General features: G+C 38.4%; 1 protein-coding gene across 2 annotated transcripts in view; it reads right to left on the bottom strand.

Annotated features, from left to right (window-relative positions):
• Window positions 1-22,593, bottom strand: part of LOC140227556 (uncharacterized) — a 37,037-nt gene that overhangs the window by 8,370 nt on the left and 6,074 nt on the right. The window contains exon 1 of one of the 2 annotated variants that reach the window (XM_072307979.1): window positions 5,041-5,144. The exons of the other annotated variant lie outside the window; for it this stretch is intronic. The gene's annotated coding sequence lies outside the window, so the exon portion shown is untranslated. Of the gene's footprint in view, window positions 1-5,040; window positions 5,145-22,593 lie in introns of those variants that run through there. 2 annotated transcript variants of the gene reach the window in all.

Here is a 22,593-nt window from a genome sequence, read left to right as displayed (position 1 = left end):
CTGGACCCTGTCTCATAAAGCTGTTTGTTAAGTTACGCATGACTTTACAAACAAGTAGAATACTGTAAATGCAGAAATTTTCGAGGTACATTAATTTTCATGTATTTTGCGCTACTTCTGGCTATCGCGAATTATAAAACCTGCGAAAACATCAAGATTTTTCTCTACGCATTTTGGATGGGTTGACAATTGCACACTGCGAATTCAAAAATCTGTGAATGTTTTTGAGCTGTTCAGTGCGAAAAATTAGTCAAGCAAAAATATCGACATTTATAGTATGAAGTACCAATATGTGGGCCCTTTTTTTTTCTTACGTTTGAACAAAGTATGACTGTATTTTGTATAATTTCATCTATATTGAGGCAAAAATACACTTTCAACTAAAACATGTCTTAACATGTAAGAATAATCATTATCACCTGCAAATTTAAACTTGAGCTATTGAAATTAACAATGATTTGGAAACCAACTTGGCTTGTCTTACAGTCATTCATTATGTCATGCATAACTTTACGAACAGCTATATGAAACAGGGTCCTGTACTTCTTATTCCGTCACTCACAAAACCATATTACAGGTCTCAATTTGTGAAATATATGGCATATGCACAATGTAGTGTGTATGAAATGATCTCTTTTGCAATGATAGTGAAATCTTGTGCAGGCATTTGTTTCAGTCTGACACACAGTTTCAACACGTTAGCCCTGTCAATCTGAACATAGAACTTCTTGAGTTACATTTGACTTAAAGATATACATAAGGTGAAATAACACAAGTTCACATACATCCGGTTAATTTGATCACACACACACCAACAATGCAGTAAATAAACAGATATTATTAATGGACACAAGTGTTTATTCCTTGATTTACAACAGACTTTAAAACTTCCATGAGTTTACAACAAATTTGAATAATATCAGATGTGTACATGTACATGTACATCAATCAAATTTCACTAGAATCATCACAATGTAATGTGTTAGGGTGGGATTTCACGGAGCACGCGAACGATTTGCGAATGACGCGAATGGCAAAATCCAGCATTCGCATTTTAGTCTGCAAAAGATCGCCAAACAAACGTGAGGGTTCAGAAGCGTCGTCAATTGTTCACGAATGTCGTTTTTACTTCGGTGAGAATTTCAAAAAAGTTTGAAATTTTTCGCGAACCTTTTCCGCACACTTAGTCGGGATTTGCTCGTGAATTGTTCTCGAAAGTGTCTTTAAAGCTTCGTCATATGCGCAAGACCTTCGCAAGACACGCGCGATGTTCGCAAAATGTTCATGAAACCCCAAACCCCAAACGCGAAATCTGCGAAGTTTTTCCGATCATTTTACGACGTAATCGCAAACTGTTCGCGTACCTTTTGAGACATTCTCGCGAACGTTTAGCGCACGTTTGGGGGATGTATGCCCTGTACGTTTTCTGCAAATAGAAATCGTAGCATACATCTAAACATCAAACAATTATTAACAACTATAGTAACAAAAGAAATTATAGACTAGCAAAGAGAAAGAATATTTGATATACAAAAAAAATCGCATAATATACTTAAAATCAATCTTAAGCATGTAAATTTCATTTGAACTATAAAGATTATGTGTTGGAGGAACTGCAAAAAAAAAAAAGATCAAATGCTTTACTAGTGGAGATACGTCCTAGGGGAAAAAATGTAGGCAAACACAAGATAGAGAAATGAGAGAAAGAGAAATAGAGGAAAGAAAAAAAAAATCAACTCAAGAAAGCTGATTTGAGTTGATTTTTTTTTTTTATTGCTTCCACCTCTCCTTGCTACATTTTCTCCCATGATTATTGAAAAATTTTCGTTGTTCGCATTTCCGTCGCGTGTTCTTCGTGTACGTAACATGCTGTACTTTAGCAATGATACACACGACATTCGCACATACGTCGTGAAAACTTTGCACAAATTGCACAAGAATAGTTTTCGGCTTCATTGTCGGAAAACATTCGGAGAAAAACTTTTCCGAATGTTGGATTTTGTCATTCGCGTCCTTCGCAAATCGTTCGCGTGCTCCGTGAAATCCCACCCTTAGAGATGAAACCAAGCTACATTGCGAGTGTGCTTACTTTATGCTCTAGACACTGAAAATCTTGCAAATCAGTATGATTGCTTCCAGATGATACAAATGTCTTCAGTTATTGACATAAATATGCTCATGCAGCATGCAGCCACTTGTTATATTCCTTGTTTCCTCAATTTCCCAGTGCTCCATATCTCGTGCTTTTATAAAATGTGTCACTAGAAACCACACAGAACAAGTGCAACCACAATGCATATTGCGTGGGGTATTTACACACACACACACACACACACGCACATTCAGTAAGGCATCTGGGCAAGTGCACACACATACACACAAAGCTTCTATTTTCAGTTCTGTGTGGGGTGCTTGGTGGGGGTAGGGTCAAATTCTCCCCGCAGACCCCTAGTAAGCGGCTGGGGGTCTTAGCAAGTACGCACTGAATTAGGAATGATTTCCCATCAAAGATGCACTACAGTACTACTGTAGAGTACACATGGCTTGTAAGTTCTAAGAGAAAAGAAGTTTCTCTTCAAATTGTAGCACATCTTTTCTCATTTAGGCCTACACCATGAATTACTTTGCATGTCTGTTATTTCCAGGGAGAAGGCTAATAATGTGAAAACAGGAGCTACTGTATTTATATGGGGCAAATAAAAAAAAAAAAACCAAACCAAACCTATATAAGCATTCACCAGAATTAGTTGTACCGACATATACTATGTGGTGACTTTATTCATATTCTCTTGGCACATCCCTCAGCCCTTGCTGCACATTGTACTAACACAAGTACAAATGTAGGTCCTTTGTAATATTGTCATCTCTTCAACAGCAACATTTTCTTGACACTGTTGGTCTTGTAAATTGTAGATCCTTAAAACTCAATTCTGAGCTACATGTACATCATAAGACAAAGCTATCCCCTTCCCCTTCCCCACCCCCACCCCCCTCCCCTGAAAAAAGGGTAGGGGGTTACGGGTTTGGAAGGGCAAAGGAGAATTATCGTTTAGCTTGATTGGAATGACTTCTCACCTTGCAAATGGGGAAATGAAGATTGTGATTTGGGAAATTTGAAGTGCAGTTCCACCACAAGATATTATGCCACACCATACTGCACAGCACTATGGCTTACCTCATTTAGTGTTAGCAGCTGCACAATCTACATCTAATTGACCTACGGGTTCATTAGATATCCATATATCAAGAATTCATTCTCCTATGTGCTCCACAAGCATCAGACTTCCAATAATTCCTAATAATGGTGCTTTGTGTATTTTTGTAAACTGAAACTGAAACTGGAATCTTTTTCATTTTCAATCAAGATTTTCATTTGTTTTACTTGAACATGGACTGGCATTTCATTTGAAGACAAAAAGGTTGCTATAAATGGTAAAGTTATAGTATCTCTATCACCACAGAGATGTACAATATCAGTTTCACTCAAAGCAGCATAGGACAACTTCCATAATAACTACATTTTTAAATGTTATAACAGATGTTAAACACTGCATCAAATAAATGAACAGAGGAATGTAAAATCTGTTTGGTCACTACTCACTACAATGAAAATCTTTATCTCAAAGTAACTACTAACAGGCTAATGAGATTGAAAAGTTGAACATGTTCAGGAATAGTAATGGGATGACAAAATCCAGTGTCTTTTTCTGTACAGATATAAAGGTAACAAGCATGAAACAGTTCAAGTTCACTCAAAGACGTAATAGGATAATTATTACTTTCTTTCACAGACACTATAATGTAGGCCTACATGGTGAAAATGATCACAACACTATCTTATCTTTAAAACATGAAAACACCTACAGGTTTTCTCATGATGATATGCAATTACTAGCTCCTAATGCATGTTGTTGAAATTTGTAAGCTCGTGTTGGTCTGAAATGTTTCAAAGATATCTATATGATTACGTGTACATTCAATGTTTTTCAAATCAAATAATAATGAAAAATTTACCACCATCTAATTCTACTTCAGGAGAAAAATACATTCGTCAAATTGATTTCAAAGGTTTGCACTATAAGTAAATTTGTACAAGTAAAAACCTCCTGCACATCCGTACTATGGTAATGAATTAACACTCATCATACTGAAAATATCAATTTTTTTTTTTAATACTTAATCAGGTTTTACAAGTGGTCATGTGTTTTGAGGAGAATGTCAAACATACTATTATCATTACCATTATTATCTATTTGGCATTTGCAAGACAATACAAGTGCTAAGAGATATACAAACAAAACAAGCAAAATACAATGATATAAGATATCAGGCTTTCCCTAGTGTGCTTTCCTAAGTTGGGCTTCTGACAATGTTGCACTTTTAAACTTGTGTTTTCATTTCATGTCATCATGAGAATTTATTGTGCGTGCACTTGTAAATGTAACAGCAGCAGCAGGGTACTATGAACCTACTTGCCTTCCTGCCCAAGGCAACTAAAAGTCACTATCAGGCAAGTAAGTTGAATGGACACCATAAATATTCTAAAGAGTACAGTGACTCAAACCCAAAGGCCAATTGGTGGTAGGTTGGTTATCTTTTGTAATGCTATGAGCAGTAATTAACAGGTTACTTTGATAATCATCTTCAGACCTGTTTGTAAAATATCATACAAATGAAAAGCATTGTACACTAACAAATATCATGACCAGATCAAATTAGTTGCATTCTGCTTGGCTAACAATGGAATTAATCATCTTTGAACAAAATTCAGTTCATGTACACAGGTATATTTAATTGAATACATGCAAAGTGGCCCTATGCACAGTACGTTAGTAATCTTATCACAGTCAGACTTCTTTTATACCAGAGACAAAAAAAAAAAAGAACTATAAATTATAAAATTATGACAGGTAAACAGGAACGAGTGCATGACCAACTTATCATCAACATGAATGTCATAAGAGTATATGTTGGAGTCCATATCATCCACAGCAATCATCAAAATGTCAATGTGCGAAGAAAATACACTTGAATACTTACAATTAATCATGCTCTGACAAGTAATGGCCCAATACATGTACATGTATGATTGGTCTCTGTGTATGTATACACACAAATACACTACAGCTCCCTCAGAAATGGCTCTTCCTCTCCTGCGCATACAGCACACTGTGACTATCCACGCTGTACTCTCTTCAATATGCATACACACAGACACACACACAGGCCCATATTCAAGCACACACACACACACACAGGCCCATATTCAAGCACACACACACACACACACACACACACTTCTGGGTTGGGTCTGATTGAGGGTGTAGCCCATTCCACAGCCACAGCAAGTCAATGCATACCCAGAAGGGCAAGAGGGCATCCTGTGGGGGGTAAGCAAGGGGGGCCTTGAATTTCCATTAGCTGCAAACAGGGAGGGGTCAAAGAGCATCGCAGCAGGAGCAACCCTTCAGAGGTATTATGAAAGATTGAATCAATGTTTTTGCTCAGCCAGACAGCCAGTTGGAGAACATTCTGCTCCAGTACTAGGTATGTGATCATTGCTAAAGCGTGGGAATACTTACAATTTCTTTCAGGTGCAAATGACATGCAAGTTTATTATAATAGGCCCACGGTTTGCACACACAGGAATAGAGAGCAGCACAAAGTGTTACACGTGCCAGAATGTGAAGACACAAAACATATACCACTGTAAATTGCATGTCAGTGAACTCTGTTCACACTGGCAGTGATGCCATGGCCCACTCATATCATGGGCTGACACCATGGTTACTAGATGCTATTCACTCTGCAAAACTTTAATAATGATACACCTGGTCACCCTTGATTACATTCAAATGGGGCTTCATCATAATTCTCCATTAACCATATAAAAGACAAATAAAATGCAAGTAGCATCATCACAATGCAACTGCAGCAAACATTCATCTAGGCAATATGGACACAGACATAATACTCACAGAGGGATCATGGGGCTACTTAGGGATAAAATAGAGACAGGCAAGGAAAATAAAATGGAAGCATTTTAAGAAATTATGAGGAGAAGATGGCAGCTATTGTGTACAGTAATGCTGGATTCCCACTGTTGTGTGATCTGTTACGCAAAACATGATTGGCCAGCAATAGATGATCATGGAATTTTTTGTTTTTAATGTCTATCCCAATCTCCACCACTGAAATTGTGATCTGAATCGTGGAGTAATTGTGGTGATTGAAACAGCTGCCTCAATCAGGGTTACCAGATCGCTAAATTTAGTCTATTTTACAGTCAAATTTAGCCAAACTATTTTTTCTCACAGCCAAATTTATATAGTACATGTACTAGTGTCCAATAACAAAACTAGGTATACACCTTCGCTAAACAGAACTTTCACATTAAACTTCTGCCACTGCTGTCATGTTGTGAGAAACACAACCCCATTTACATGTACACACTGCTATCATTTGTTTGTGGGGTTTTTCACCACTGTTCACATTCCCGTAAAAAACGATGACGACAACAACACCAACAAAAATCAAAACTAAATCTCTCAGCTGCAAATGAAGTGCTTTGAGTCTCCAGACTGGCATACCTAAGCAATGACCAGAGCATGACCCCAGCACTCTAGCGAGTGAACCATGTGTGGTGAGTTGCATTATAGGATCTAAAAAAAATTCATGAACTCAAATTTTAGTAGCACCAATTAATATCACCACAAAATATATCTACCTATTTTAAACACATGCCACACTGTGTAAAATGCACATGATGCTACACCAGGTAGCAGAAAATAAACAATTCTTACAATGTCATTACTTGCATCTACCATTTCTAAATTTCATCCCCTTCGTATTCTGACTTTAGTTTTACTCTGAAAAGTGAAACTGCGAGTATCATTTGTTGACAAAATTATCCAGTGTATGTTACTCATACAAACTTAGATACAAAACTACTCTGCTGATTTGTATGGGCACTTGACCTGGATGTACTGCAAATACAATAGTGACTTTGCAATGTTCATCAGGTGACTATAAACCATCTCAACTTCTACCATCCATGTATATTGTAATTAAATTACAATGTACATATTTGTACATGGATGGAAAAAAGTTGAGATGCCAAGTAATGTTGCTGTGACCCTCCCCCCCCCCCCCAAAAAAAAGTTTTTATTAGTGATAGAAAAGTAACATGCACTCCTTGCTGTACTTTGACTGAAAACAATATCAAGATATCTTTTTTTTCAATGAAGAAAATTCCATGGCATTGTATAAGTTCACTGTGTTCATTTTGTCTACTACAGCAATTCTGCATTTATCCTATTCATAAAGAGTCTGCTTGACTACTACCAATAATACTGAAAAAGACTCATGGTAACTTTAATACTTCTGTAAGAGTAATATAGGTAATACTTGGTAGTGACTGAATGGCAAGAAAATTGATACTGCACTTTGTATTTCTTTTGATTGGTTCCATAGTCCTGTGACTGCTACCCCCATTTGGACTAGACAATTTTTGTTTTATTTTACAATGTCACAATACATGTGAGACATCTTCCAATTTTTGTGCCTGAACACCACAATACTGAATATAAAATATCATTTGTATTTGGAGCACTATCTGACAATATGACATACAAGTGTACCATCATTATAAACATTACATTTGGGTCAGCATGCTCTCACACTTTAATGATGTGTATTTAAGCAGGTGGAGCTCAAATGCACTGTGCACCAAATTCACCTGGCATCTTTCTCCAAAACACAGTGTAAAAAGCTTTCCTGAAGTCTCTAATTAACAAGAGTTAAATCAAACAAACAGAATGACAGATATTTCATCAAAGTTAAAGGACAAGTTCACCTTCATAAACATAAGGATTGAGAGAATGCAGCAATATTAGTAGAACACATCAGTAAAGTTTGAGGAAAATTAAACAATCGATGCAAAAGTTATGAATTTTCAAAATTTTTGTGTTGGAACTGCTGGATGAGGAGACTACTACAGCTTGTGATGTCATATGCGTACAACAGTATAAAGAAAATTCAACATATTTTCACCTTTTTCGCATAATAAAAGAGCACTTGACTTGTCTCTTTCTAAAGGCAGGGGGAGTAATACTAGTATTACCCATATGTCAGTAACGAGTCAAGGGAATGTGTACTTTTTTCAAAAGATGAATTTTTGTGAAATTCTCTTTATTTTTTCCTTACATTGTTGTACTCATGTGACATCATACACTGCAATAGTCTTCTCATCCAGCGGTGACTGCACAAAAACTTCAAAAAATTTATAATTTTTGAACGGATTGTCTGATTTTCCTCAAACTTTCAATGATGTGTTCTACAAATATTGCTAAATTCTCTCAATCCTTATGTTTATGAAGGTGAACTTGTCCTTTAAATGCACAACATGAAAGTTCTGGTATTCTAAGGCCTCATATGCTGTCATAACTATAATGTTCTATGTTTCTCATAACCACTTTTTCTTTTCAGACTGTACAATTATAATTTGAAGAAGGGGATAAAAGTTTTCCTGCCAAAGTGAACAATTTTTTGTACATTATGAAGCAGTGACATCATCACCTCATCTAATTTGCATGTACATGTAGTGTGTACATGACTATGAATGAATTGGATTGCAAGGAATAGGATACCATGGGAATAGTGCATGAATTAGGGCCAATATTGCATGAATCCAGGATGATTGCAACATTGGCCGTAAAGAGTGCAAAAGTCAGTATGATTCTATAGACACTAAGGTAAAAACTGTAAAAGTGGGTCCTACTTACTAGAATTTGAAGTAGGCTCTGAACTTCAAAAAAAGAAGCAGTGACTTGCACCTGTAGCAAGATACATTATTGCGTGCTTGTAGTAAGAGTTTGCGCACTTTGCAAGCGTTCACGCACTCAGCAAGTGTTTGTGGAAGAGACAGGACAAAATATGGTGAATCATTGCACAACCATTTACTACAGTAGCCTATACACAAGCCCATGTGTTTCATTGAATATAAATGCTCTGATACTGCACATGAAAATCAAGCAAACAAAAAGAAAAAAACATGTTAAAGCACTGTAAAAGTTATAATTCCTGTACTATATCCAGCTACTTTTATGTCCAATCTTGACGAAACCTCTTCCATACTGTACATGTGATCTTCTTCTATTCATCAAAGCTACATTATGTGTAACCTGACCATGGAGTGAAAATGCACACCAATGAGTTACTACTGTAATGTGACTATCAAAACTAGGGCCTGCAGTCTGAATACTGGAAAGACATCGCAATAGTGACACTGCAATTACATACACCCAAGGTAGGAAAGACCATAAAATGTGTAAACTGAAATAGATAGAGTGTATTATATTACACCTAGAGATAGATCCTTGTCATTTGATTGGCTGTTTGATATTGATCATTTGTCCCATTTTACTATTACATCATTATTCATGCAATGGTGGCTCCATTTACCACGCAATCTTGGGTCCATACGATTTGCTCCATTGCATGCACGCCGAGAGTCAGCCTGGCACACTACGCATGTAAAACGCTTGCGTTTGAAGTGTGTATGTGACAGCGCACAAGCGTTTAGTGCTCAGTGCGCACTTTCTCGATCTCAGATCCCGCACATTCTCTGTTGTTTCTAAATTCATAAAACATCAGATGACAAGGATCTATTTTAGGTGTTATATAAAAAAAAAAAATTTTTTTCCATTCATACAATGAACAGAATATTCTATTCAGTGAAAGCTGAGATTATTGATCCATTCAACGAGGCTGCACCTTGTTGAACGGATCAAAGATTTAATCTTTCACTGAATGAAATATTCTGTCCATTGTACGAATGAAAAAAAAAGTATTATTTGTTTTATATAACACCTATATTTGATCCTTGTCATTTGATGTTTTATTAACTATTTTAGAAAGAAGAGAGAATCTAAGATAGAGAGGGTGCTCACTGAGCGCCTTCCGCTAGCGCGCTGTCGCGTACACACACTGCAAATGCAAGCGTCTTACACGCGTACAACTGTAGTGTACCGGGCTCTCGGCCAGCGTGCAATGGAGCAAATCATATGGATCCAAAATTGCACGGTAAATGGAGTCACAATTGCACGAATGATGATGTCATAGTGAAATGGGACGAATGATCAATGTCAAACAGCCAATCAAATGACAAGGATCTATTTAGGCGTTATATAATGCACGGGTGAGAGGGCGTTAAGAGGAGATGCAGCACACTTGAGGGTATTTACAATGGTGTAACATGCACTCAGCTGTGCCTCATGCATGTTGCAAACACTGTGAATACCCCAAATGGTTCTATGAAATATTTTTTATTTAATGGGTAAATACTAGTCAGCTATATATAGGACTTGCTCAAGAACCAATATTCCAGTCTGAAGAAATATTCCAAGCACACTGAACACAAACTTTAAAGTTGTTTACAGTAAATCTTTGTAAGTGATTGAGCTCACGCACTTTGTAACTGAATGAGTGCGCACTGATGAAGTATGCAACTGTGAAGTCAGTGAGCATGATTATGGCAAGCTACAGCCACGCACATACCTGCATAACATATAGTCTCTGAGTGGTCGTTAGTACAGGTCATTAGTGTATGTGGTCAATGGTAAAAACCTTTGCCCGTCGGTCATGTTAGGAAAAATGAAAGACTGGTCACACAATTGCTCTCAGCCAGTCATTTGATAGGATCCATGTTACCATTTTCAACAACACATACATAGGCCTCTCTATACTGTTATATAAAAAAAAACAAAAAACGAAGTATTTATTACTGAACAAAAGAGCATGACTCTACTCTTTAAACCTTATTACAATGTAAATACACTACTTACTCTGCATACTGTGTAAAACTACATAGGCCTATAGCTCTATATTGTGAAGCATACACATGTTTATATTCACTCAAATTCATGATAAACTGTGAACATAAAATTGTACTGTAGGAGCTCTTGCATGACTGTGCACATGTATACATTGTACAATGTAGGGGGGCTAACAGGGTATACATTGTTGTATAAATATACAAGATACATGTATCACAGGTGGTACACGTATACATCACATGGAACAGTCAAGCTCAAGTCTGTTACATCAGTGACCATGATTCCAATATTAGGGGGAAAAGATTCTGAAGAATCTGAAAAAGAGGGGAAAGGTTCTCATATTGTCACCATCAGTCCAACATTTGCTTTGAATACGATGCAGTGATCGATGCCCACTGATATGACTCATCCCACCAGGCCAGGGAAATCAAGGGAAATCCTAGCAAAGGAGTGGCCACATACCATACCACACAAGACTTATTCTGGTGATCCTAGACACAATATGTCACACTTCATTCCTACACAAGAGCTGCATTAAACTGCATAACCTCATGCACATCAAGGTCCCCCCCCCCCCCCCCGAAAAAAAATATATATATACATCTATATCAGTATTAAAATCAAAGATAAAAATTGAAACATACACTGGTTTTATGAGGTTTAACTTCAGGCATGTCTTGAGTATGACACAAGTAATTTTTACAGTCATTGCAATTGGAATGGTGAGGTGAAAACTTACAGTATTTGTAAATTCTTGTTCAAAATTTAATTAGATTTCATCGCAAAGTCCATGAAAGAGAATGAATGAGGATGAACTTTGCTCACATGTATTCATGCTTTATCCTCCACAGCAGAAATTCACAAACCACAGAAGTTCTGATGTGTTTGATACAAACTGAGCATTTATAACCTGAGCATACATTGTGAATTGTAATTGGTACAATGGAGGCAACATACCGGTATTTACAATTTTGTGTAAGGAAGGTCAAGAAAAGCAACTATTTTCTTCTCTCAGTTCCAACCATAAAATCTGGCTAACTTCAAACAAGGACATCCATAAACAGAACTCTCTCTTGTCAAAGTTCAATTCAAGAGACTGCACAAGAGACTGACTGACAAGTACAGTACTATTAAATGAGTGGATGCGTTTTATACAAAATGTACATGTACGGGAATAGCATAATATCGATTATAAATATGTACAAAAGTACAGTGAAAATCACAGTTTAACATATTTAAACAAGAATCCTTTAGAGAAACCTGTCATTCACAATGGATTGCAATACTGCCAGAAATTTGGCAGGTGTTATATTTGAATTCTATTCCAAGTCTCTTCTTCCAGTAGAGTTTCCTTCTGCTGCACATGAGTACTTCCCTATTTCCCCCAGTTTGCTGTATTATTGGTGTCTAGTTCTTTAATACACTAGGTCTATTGTGCATGGTCTATACATTTTTCCTGCAACATTACAGTAGTCTCCACAAAATGGGATACTGCTTTATTGCATACTCTGCCTAAACGGATGCACAGGCTGAACAAACAGTGCAAGATCGTCATATCAAAGTTGCCTCATTTATGCATAGCATACAAACCTTTGCATCAGCACTACACATTACCCAAACTACACACACAGTGACACACTAATCACTGCACATTTCTAGCTGGCTCTTGAAAAAAACAACTACAACAACAAATTTCTTCATGAATACTATAAGCTTTTAAGAGTATTGATACCCTAAAATGTAACTTTGTGCTATGGAAGACCACTGTTACAATAACGTTTCCTGAAAATATGAGAGTGTGAAGCCCTTTACCCTTAACAAACTAGAAATAACTAGAATTATCTTTGAAGGTGATTAATACCCCTGCCCCTAGTGTTGCTTTATAGTATGTGATGTCATGAGGGCAATGACATTAATACCAAGTTTGTGCACTTGCCGAAATGGAAACAGAATAATTTTAGTTTACTGTACAATCACAGAGTTGACACCGAGTATAAAACTTACACTTACAGCAAAAGGAAACATGCTTTCCCCCCAGCATCACTACACGTAAAGACCATCATACACACCAAATTTGACCTTCATAGCTTAAATGGTTTATTTTGATACAAAAATGAGTGGTTACCATGGCAACACATTTCCTTAAACTACAGTGTAACACATTGGTGTCTTGCAAAACTACACTTCTAGATCATGATAGATACTAAATTTGACTTTAATTGCTTGAATGATGGAAAAGTTATTTGATCTGCAAGGTTTTGGTAAAATTGTGGTTACCATGGCAATGGTTTGTGTGACAAACACAAAAATTATGTGTTCCACATCTATACCTCAGGGCCATAATGCCTACCAAATTTGGTTTCAATTGCTTGAAAACTGTGGAAGAAGTTCACTCCACAGGATTTAAAGGGTGTGTACAGTTCTGGTCGAGGTGAGGTTTTAGCTTATAACGTTTTGCAATATATTCAGAAACCACACTATGAGATGTCAAAGAGCATGCAATTCTAAGGGGTATCAAAAGTTTATTTGATGAAAATCGGTTTTGAAATGGCTGAGATATCCAAAAACAAGGTGAAACAAAGAGATCCTAATAAAGGTGGGGCATGTCGCCTTTTATTATTATCACTTTTGGGGATATCTCAGCCATTTGAAAACCAATTTTCATCAAATAAACATTAAATCCTTTTTAAAATCACATGCTCTTTCATATTTCATAAGAGGTTTCTCATTATCTCACTTAGGGATGTTCAAAACATGAATCCCCACCTCAACCACTACTGTACAGTCCCTTTAAAAAAAAAAATGCAGTTACCATGGCAATGCATTGTCCGATACAAATACACTTGTACAAAGGACATTTTGCATAACTACACTTAAAGGTAGGGAATCCCATTTGCATGCCTCAAATGAAGAGTTGTATAAATGCAGTGGTATGTTGAAGAGAGTATCATTTTAGAAACTCCCATAAAGTATTGAAAGTGGAAGGTAACATTAAGTACATTTTTATTGACCGTTGGATTTTGAATTGAATTTTTTTCGGGGCTCACCGTAAATTCCAGTACATTACTAGGCTACCTTTGCAGACCCATGCACTGCATGTGTGTCCATCATGTATATTTTGTGAAGAAAGTTCATCAAAACTTACAAACATTTCTATATGCATTCTTGCCACACACTCTATATGTTATTACATCAGCTCTTATACTTTTAGATTTGTGTTTATAGATAAAAAATACAGAAGACTGCAACAAAAAGGCTTAAGTGTGGCTGACACACAGAACTACTGAGTAGTTGAGTTTTGTGCATTATTCAAATTGTAGATAACTGTTGACTTCCAAATTTCTCAGCAGTGGCCTAAACAAGTCCCCTGAGGTTCATATTTAATGTTTTGCTGCATTTTGGGAGGTCTGTAAAAGGTATCCCCTACCTTTAAAGAGAATCATGCACAACAAATTGCACCTTCATAGATTAAACGGTTCAATTTGATACAAAAATGAGTGGTTACCATGGCAACACATTTTTCTTATATTAACACATTGGTGTCTTGCATAACTACACCTCCCGATCATCATACATACTAAATTTGACCTTAAGTGCTTGAATGATGCGGAAGTTATTCAATCCACAAGGTTTTGGTAAAATTATGGTTACCATGGCAACGCTTTGTCCGACAAACACAAAAATTATGTGGTCCACATCTATGCCTCAAGGCCATAATGCCTACCAAATTTGATTTCAATTGCTTCAAAACTGGGGAAGTTGTTCACTCCACAAGATTTCGAAGAAAACATGCGGTTACCATGGCAACGCTTTGTCACGTACAGACACAGAGTGTCTTGCATAACTGCACCTATAGATCATTATAGATACCAATTTTGAAATTGATTGCTCAAATACAATGGAAGTTATTCAATCCACAAGGTTTTGGTAAAATTATGGTTACCATGGCAACGCATTGTCCAACAAACACAAAAAGCATGTCTTGCACATCTATACCTCAATATCATCATTTACCCGAAGTTTCATTTAAATTGCTTCAAAATTGTATGAGGAGTTCGCGACGCAAGATTTTGCAACAGACCGCCCGCCCGCCCAATTCCTATATAATATGTACCCCCTTCACACTATGTGTGGCGGGGGTATAGTAAGAATACGCTGCTCACTGCTTAGTCGGGAGGGGTCGGGAGACAGGTTTTTCTCCCATTTAAGTGGTGCTCCCGCTTGAGCAGTGGCTGATACTGGTCCATGCAAACCACACAACATGAAGCCCAGTATGTAAGCATTACACTAAATTGCACAGTTATTAAACCTGCTGATAACCGCAGCCAATAAGTAGGCCTACACTCGCGCTACGATGTGCAGACACAAAATGGCGATAAGAAAATATACAGCAGTCTCATAATTTTGGCAAATGCATAATCGGAACAAACCTTTATTCATTTGATCCACAAAATAATCATGTTTAGAAATCAAAGTACTAGTACATAAAGTCACGATGCCGTACCCTATTAATGCACAGAAAGAGGCAACTATGCTAACTTCCATGTGCTGTTTTAACATGTTGACAACATGCACGGGGTAATACGAAGACACTTATTGCAATGATCGTACGAACACATATTTCTTATATTATATGCTGCCACACACAAACACACACACTGCATGCATACTATGCACGAACGGGGAGAGTATGAGCCGCACACACAGGGAAGATGAATCTTCTTATCGCACTGAAGGGAGTGGTACAGTGTAAGTGCATGAGTAGAAACTGACGACGCTCGATTTAAAGATGACCGCCTCTGCGCTGTATCTTACTGCCTAACGGCAAATGTTAAGATTGCAGTCGTCATTATCTATTGGGAACTGGTTTGAAAATAATCCTTCTGGTAAGGAAATGAAATCCCTGCAATTATTTCTGAGGATTTACTTATCATTTTTAGACATTGATGATGAACAATGGAAGTGTTTCAGCCAGATTTGTCCCAATAAAGCATTCATGGTTCTGATTATTAAAGCAGTGGAAATAACACATGAAAAATTTGTTACATCAAGTTTTGTTGCACTTCAGTGGGGTTCCCGCTAAAGTGGTTCCCGATAACAGGTGAGCACTGTATTCTGAATTGCACTAAAAGTATGTGTCTTGAAATTAGACTAGTCAATACACAATTTTGATAGGGGTCAATTGCACAGATCATTGGTGCATTATATGGTACCTAGATTGTAGCATGCAGGCTTTGTTCATGCTTGCAATTGCACTGCTGTGATAATTTTGTACCAGCTGCAATGAGCAGATGCAGATTATGAAGGCAATTGACAAACAATCAGGAAGACATCAAGGGTACCTCTTTGGTGCTCTTCCATATAACAGTGCACTCCCGTTATAACGAACACGGTTATAACGAAATTACGGTAACAATGAAGTAAAAATTCAACATTATCCACTCTATGCATTTTTATTGTTTATTTGTTCGGATATAATGAAAGAAAACTGCCAGTCCGTAGAACTTCTTTATAATGGGAGTCCACTGTATCACAAAGAAAATTTTCAAGGTATACACTTTACAATGTAATTCAACTGGCCAATACCACCTGATTTCAACTTTGGTATTATCACTGTTGTTGGTATTATAACAATACATGTACCAGCACTCACACCAAACTTGAAATCATTCAATATACAATATTGTAGTGTAACTAGAGGCAGTAGCTGAAAACATGAAAATGTTAACTTAGATTCTGACATGAAGTGCTATGTGCAAAGGGCCTCTTAACTGGCAGTATCAAATCAATAGCCATGGTTACAAATTGTAGAGATGAGGAACAGAACCAATTCCTAATTTTTCATTCTGTCACCTACGTACATGTAGGCATTCTACATTCAAACTTTGCATGAATCAAAGTAAACTGTATAAAAGCAAATATGTGTCACATGGTACAAGCCCAAATGTCAGGGCATTTTGCAGTGGCAGACATGTGTCTGTTGACACTCATTTTTTATTGCCGTTGTTGACATTAATGCATCATTTTAAAGCTTGTAGTATTCAAACTTCAATTCCACGTAATGATCCAAGTGAAGGCGCCCTCATATCCAAAGTAAGATGCCCTCTTATGCCACACAATTATCTTGTACACTATTTTCTACATGTTACCATTACATTTCTTTGTACGTCTTATAAATATATCCTGAGAAGGTCTACAGATAATTTATTCAGCTCTCAGATGATGTATTTTTTTTATAACATAATTTTTCATTTCATGATTAAAAGTGTATGACAATTACAACCCCCATTTCACACATTTTTGCAAAATCCCACATTTTATGAACAAAATGTTGGCCTGATGCCCCAGTCACATACATGGGAACACAGATCCTCAAGGGATCTACACAATGATCCAGGGAGTTCCAGAATAGTTTCGCCCTGGATGGAGCATCAATGAGCATTGATAACTGTACACACCGTATCAACATGGCAGCAACACGGATAAGGCCAGAATAGCACGGCACCCACACGGCGTTTACACGGACCAACACGGCAGCTACGAGGTGGCTACACGGACCAACCTGGATTGCTCTGCCAACATGGCAGTCCCTGGATAACGCCGTATGTTTTTGACCTCCGAAAGTTGCCGTGTTGGCCTCCCAGATGTCCAAGGATGCCCAAGGCCTCAACAGGGATCTCTCCCCGGATCACCCCGGATCAGATCCGGGGTGATCCGGCATGTCTATGTGACTATGTGACTTGATAGTACACATACATTGTAGATAGTCATAGTGTGCTTATATCTACTCAGGGTGAAAATATAACTCAACTTATACAAGTTTGTATGCTATTTACACACTTGTAAAATAGTAGACTGGTGATATGGCTCAGGCAGTAGCGCATCTGCTCTGCCTTCAGATCCAAAGGAACCAGGTTCGATTCCCGAGTATCACTGAGCAACGTTGTGTGTACCATCCCCGCTAGTAAGAGGCAAAACACTCTGTCCCTTGGATAGGATATTAAATGGAGGTCCTGTATGTTTTATCTACAATTCACGCACATACAAAAATGCCACTTCATTCATTCATTCATCGCAAAGAGCAGGGTGCTAACCAGGTGAAGTGGTCCCCCTACCCATCCACACAAGAAAACAGGAGAATGATGCTGCCCCTCATGGTTTGCCCCAGGTTACTAGCAATTTCTACTGTAGTCAACACATGGTATCAACCAGACACATTGTGCCATACACTTGAATGAATTGCACAATGACGCCATAAAGTTAAGATAATCTTAGGGCAAAAATTGTCATTGAATATTTGGCATTCACCCTAACCACTCCAGTTCGGTACGCCAGACTACACAATCTTTACACTTTCCTAAGGCTGCGTTCACATAGAAGTATTCGGTATTCGGTATGCGCTATTCGCTATTCGGTATTCGCTATTCGCTATTCGGTATTCGCTATTCGGGCCCCGAATACACCATCACCCGCACCGTCAACTCACCATCCCATGCAGTGAGGATTTCTTCCTCCTACATCCTAGCAAATCTTATTAACAATTTCTAAACTGCATCAGAATGTCAGTCTACATGCTTATTTTTGCTAAAGGGCAAATCCAGACCAAAATTGTCATTATTTCATAAACGAGAGACGGTATACGCTGCAAGAAAATCGAACAAGTTCGATTCCCACTTTGCTATACTATTCGCAGCTATTCGGTACTTTCGAATAGTGCCCTCCTATGTGAACCGGTGTGAGGAAATCCTATCGTTCGATTTAAGCTATTCGCGTGCCCTCGAAAAACGAGCCCGAATACCCGAATAGTATACTTCTATGTGAACGCAGCCTAATAGACTTGTACGTAATCCAACTTTGCGCAGGAGCAGAAAAAGGTCATTTGTACCAACAGGCATGTTGGTTTGTAAATTCACTGAGGTAAGCATTTGTGATGTCACGATTATTCAAAATCCTTATAAATGGTGCTTTCCAGTACATCCACCAGACAGTAAGCCTTGTATTTGGTAGTATGAATAAAAAAAAAAAGAAAAAAAAATCTAATACATTCAAGGGAAAACAGTGAAATATGTATGTTTTCCCACATGCTAATTGATAAGTCATTCTGGTTACCTCCTCTGCACAAGTTTTTTCTTTGTTTGAACATGAATATTATAAGCTTTAAATGCATTATGCTGCTTTCAGATCAAGTGAAGTGCCTGGCCAACTATGAAAAAGAAAGGTCATTTGTGTCACTGTACACATGAGCTACAGCTGTAATCATGAATTGGCTTATTGAAACAGAACTGAACTATCACTGTAGTCATTTTCTTTTTGATAAACCCCTATTGCAGAGAAGTTTCAGATAATGACAGTCTATTCTAAATGTTAAAGTGATTAAAAGATAAACAGTCACACATACTTCAGTTTCTAGATTGTGCAGCTTCAGGCAGCATGCTTACCCTATTGCTCCCAGGGCCCTGCCCTGCTGGCCCTGGCTAGAGGCCTATTGCACCTCTGGGTGAACAGTTACAACTGCTGTAGTACCTGTACTGCACTAACCTTTGCCAATATGAAGTAACCAGCTGATCTAGCGGTACATTTCTAGATACTTACGAGGCTGAAATTATCAAATCATACCCTTCACAGAATTTAAGGATGTTGAAATTCCTATCCTGAATGTTTTAATTTCATTTTTTGGCTGACAAATTAACCCACATGTACAAGTTTTTCTTTTCCCATGTGAGACGAGTCTTATTACAGTCCGACATATAGATTCATACAATCTCCACACAACAGGCCTATGGCAGAACTGTCTGCACACAATACATTGCAGTCTGCATGCACATGAACACGGGCAGGACCACCACAACCACCACAACCACAACACCACAAGCACAAACATTAGAAACATGTACAGGTAAATTTGCCTATTTTGCCCCCTCAGCCTGCACCTGCTCTCAGCTATTTGTGAGGTGAAATGCGCTTTTGGGATGGGAATGTATGCCACTATAATTTGAAAGTATTGCTTGTGTTTCTGAACTGTGAATGGGACTATTTCAGTTGTGAAATGTTTTTATGTCATGAAATTTGAAATTCATAATTCTTTTATGAATCTTCTGAAGCACTTCGCTGCAAAAATTATGAAATAATTTCATGACGGCAAAACTGAAAAAATTGTTCAGACACCCTACAATGTAGTACTAGGTAGACAGGCTAGATCAAAGTAAAAAAAAGTAAGGCATCTGTAAGGAATTCTTTTGTTTAAAACCAAGTATATCATAGTCATGACTGTAAACTGTAACGAATCTATTTCTAAAGGAGCAGATGGCTTGTACATGTAGATCCACAAATACTCTGGCCATACATGGTGAATGTGCATTTCATGAAGCGTTTTGTCAGATATTTTTTCTGACAAACTGTTATAAGCTACTGAAATCCTTGCATCTGATGAAATGCCCCCCAGGTCATGAAATTTCTGCAATCTCATTGGTTGAGAGCCATGCATCAATTCTTACTGGCTGCACATTTTGTGGCTACAACAGCAAGCATTGCTATCACTGGCACTACACACTGTAAACATGCTATTGGACACTTGTAGCAAAAGAGTTTGCGCACTCAGCGAGCATTCACACACTTAGCAAGAGATGGCTAACTGTGCAAAGTGTGTGCACACTTAGCTAGAGATGGCTAGGCCACATATCTAATGAATTTACCACGCAGGTGACAGCCAGTAATCATCATAGAACAGGTCAAGAGAATTCTGGTCCAGAGCATTGTGTTTATCTTTACTGGCCGCACATTGCCTCACTGACGATAGCCTCTGTAAACATGTAAAGGCCGTGTCACACCATTCCGCGCAAGTTACGCGGGCTTGTAGCGTGGAGGTAGTTTCCAGCACGTAGAAGATTTTCAGCGGGCGAACAAGAATGTTTGCAATTTTCATTCATGCCTTGTCATACCGTACGGGGGAACTTCTGCGGCTTGACTTGCGGGGAAACAAATTTACTCCCCGGAGCTCTCCGCAGTTGGTCCGCACCTGACAGTATCTAGCGCGTAGTTGCCCGGAGGTGCTCACGCAAGTCCGATTTAACCGCAGCCAAGTTTTGAACATGACCAAAACTTTTTCCGGGTGAGTCGCGGGAATCCCCGTAGAGGTCCACGCAGAACGCCAGTAGGAGACCCTTAGCGGCAGTACTTCCCAGGCAATTCCCACGCAGGTACTTCGCAGTCCCGTATGCAGCCAAGATAATGAAATTCTGTGAGATTTCAGCCATTCCATTAGAGGAATTCCTTCACTGAGTTGTCAGCCCCCACGCGACTGGTACAAAGGTCACACAGTATACTCGCAAGTATAACGCGTCCAGCAAGTAAGACACATGCGCTGACTCACACAAATCCTTTTCCGCCCTCAGGAATGTCCGGTATGCTAGAAAATCCATACACGTAACAAGCCCGAGTAGCTTGCCCGGAAAGGTGTGACAGGGCCTAAACACGGTTGCGGGTAAAAGAATATGCGTGCGCACCTCCGGGCGACTACTTTTGAGATACATGCTAGGTACTGTCATGTGCGGATCATCTATGGGGACCTCCGGGTAGTCAAAATTGTTCTTTGCAAGTCGCACGCAAGGCTGGTGTGACACGGCCTTTAACGTTAATGTGCAATTGTAGCATAAGTTTGCGCACTATGCGAGCATTTCACACACTCAGCAAGAGATGCCTATTGGTTAGTGAAGCTAATCACGTATATGGTAATGCTGTATGTGTGAGGCTTGCTTCTAGATGGCAAGCCAAAAGGAAAAGCATCCAGCGAATTTGAAATCAGGTTACACAATGGATTTTTAGCACAAAAAAAAAAAAAAATCTGTCCCCCGTTCTATAAAACAGATGATGTACATGTCTTTTTGTGCATCAGTGGGAACAGTGTGCATGTGATTAATATGGAATTTAGGGTGCTAGTGTACTTTCGTACTTCCTTGTCAAATGATCTCCAAACATGCACAAACTCACTGTCGTTATTCAGTAACCTAAGATACTTGCATCTGATTCCTCTAAGGCCAAAATAAATAATATGTTGGTTTCCGGTAACATGACCTCAAGAACAGTGGGTCGAAGGTAGGGGAAAAATTTTATTTTTCAAAAAAATTTTACCCTTTCCATAGAAAAATTTGGTTTCTGTTTCAATGTGAACGTGTACGTGTGTAATGTGTGTGTACCTAGAAAAATTACGGAGCGTACCATGTATGTTTATGTATGTCTGTGTGGTACGTATCAGTATCTTTCATACATGCATCGTATAAGTAGACCTAGCTCTGCAGCATACGTTAGCAGCATACAGGAACGTATGCAAGTCGCACAATATTGCAATGCACACACAATCGGGTACGGTATACGGTACTTTGCAGTAAATTGCGTGCAGTAAAGCAAGTGGCCCTTGATTCGTCAGGGTTCCATGAATCAACCACTCTTACAAATAAAAATTCACTGAAATTCATGAATAAAAAATGGTGCATATCAAGTGCAAAATTCAAACTATGCAACTATCTCCACATGTGTTCCGAAGAGCACAACAGTGGGCCACGTCGCCGGACCCCCGAAATCATTGTCGAACCCTCCCGGGTCAACTCGCACAAGCAGTTCAACGGGTAAGTAACAGGTAAGTTAAGTTGCATAGCAATATAGACTCGTTTCATTCCAAGTTCTGAAGTTACCAGTCCGTTTATCTGCATTGAATCTATACAGCAAGTACAACTTGTGTACACTTACAGCCATGATTGCAGCC

This window comes from Diadema setosum, chromosome 1 (assembly GCF_964275005.1).
Source record: "Diadema setosum chromosome 1, eeDiaSeto1, whole genome shotgun sequence".
NCBI classification, from domain to species: Eukaryota; Metazoa; Echinodermata; class Echinoidea; order Diadematoida; family Diadematidae; genus Diadema; species Diadema setosum.
This window is presented reverse-complemented; position numbering and strand designations above follow the sequence as displayed.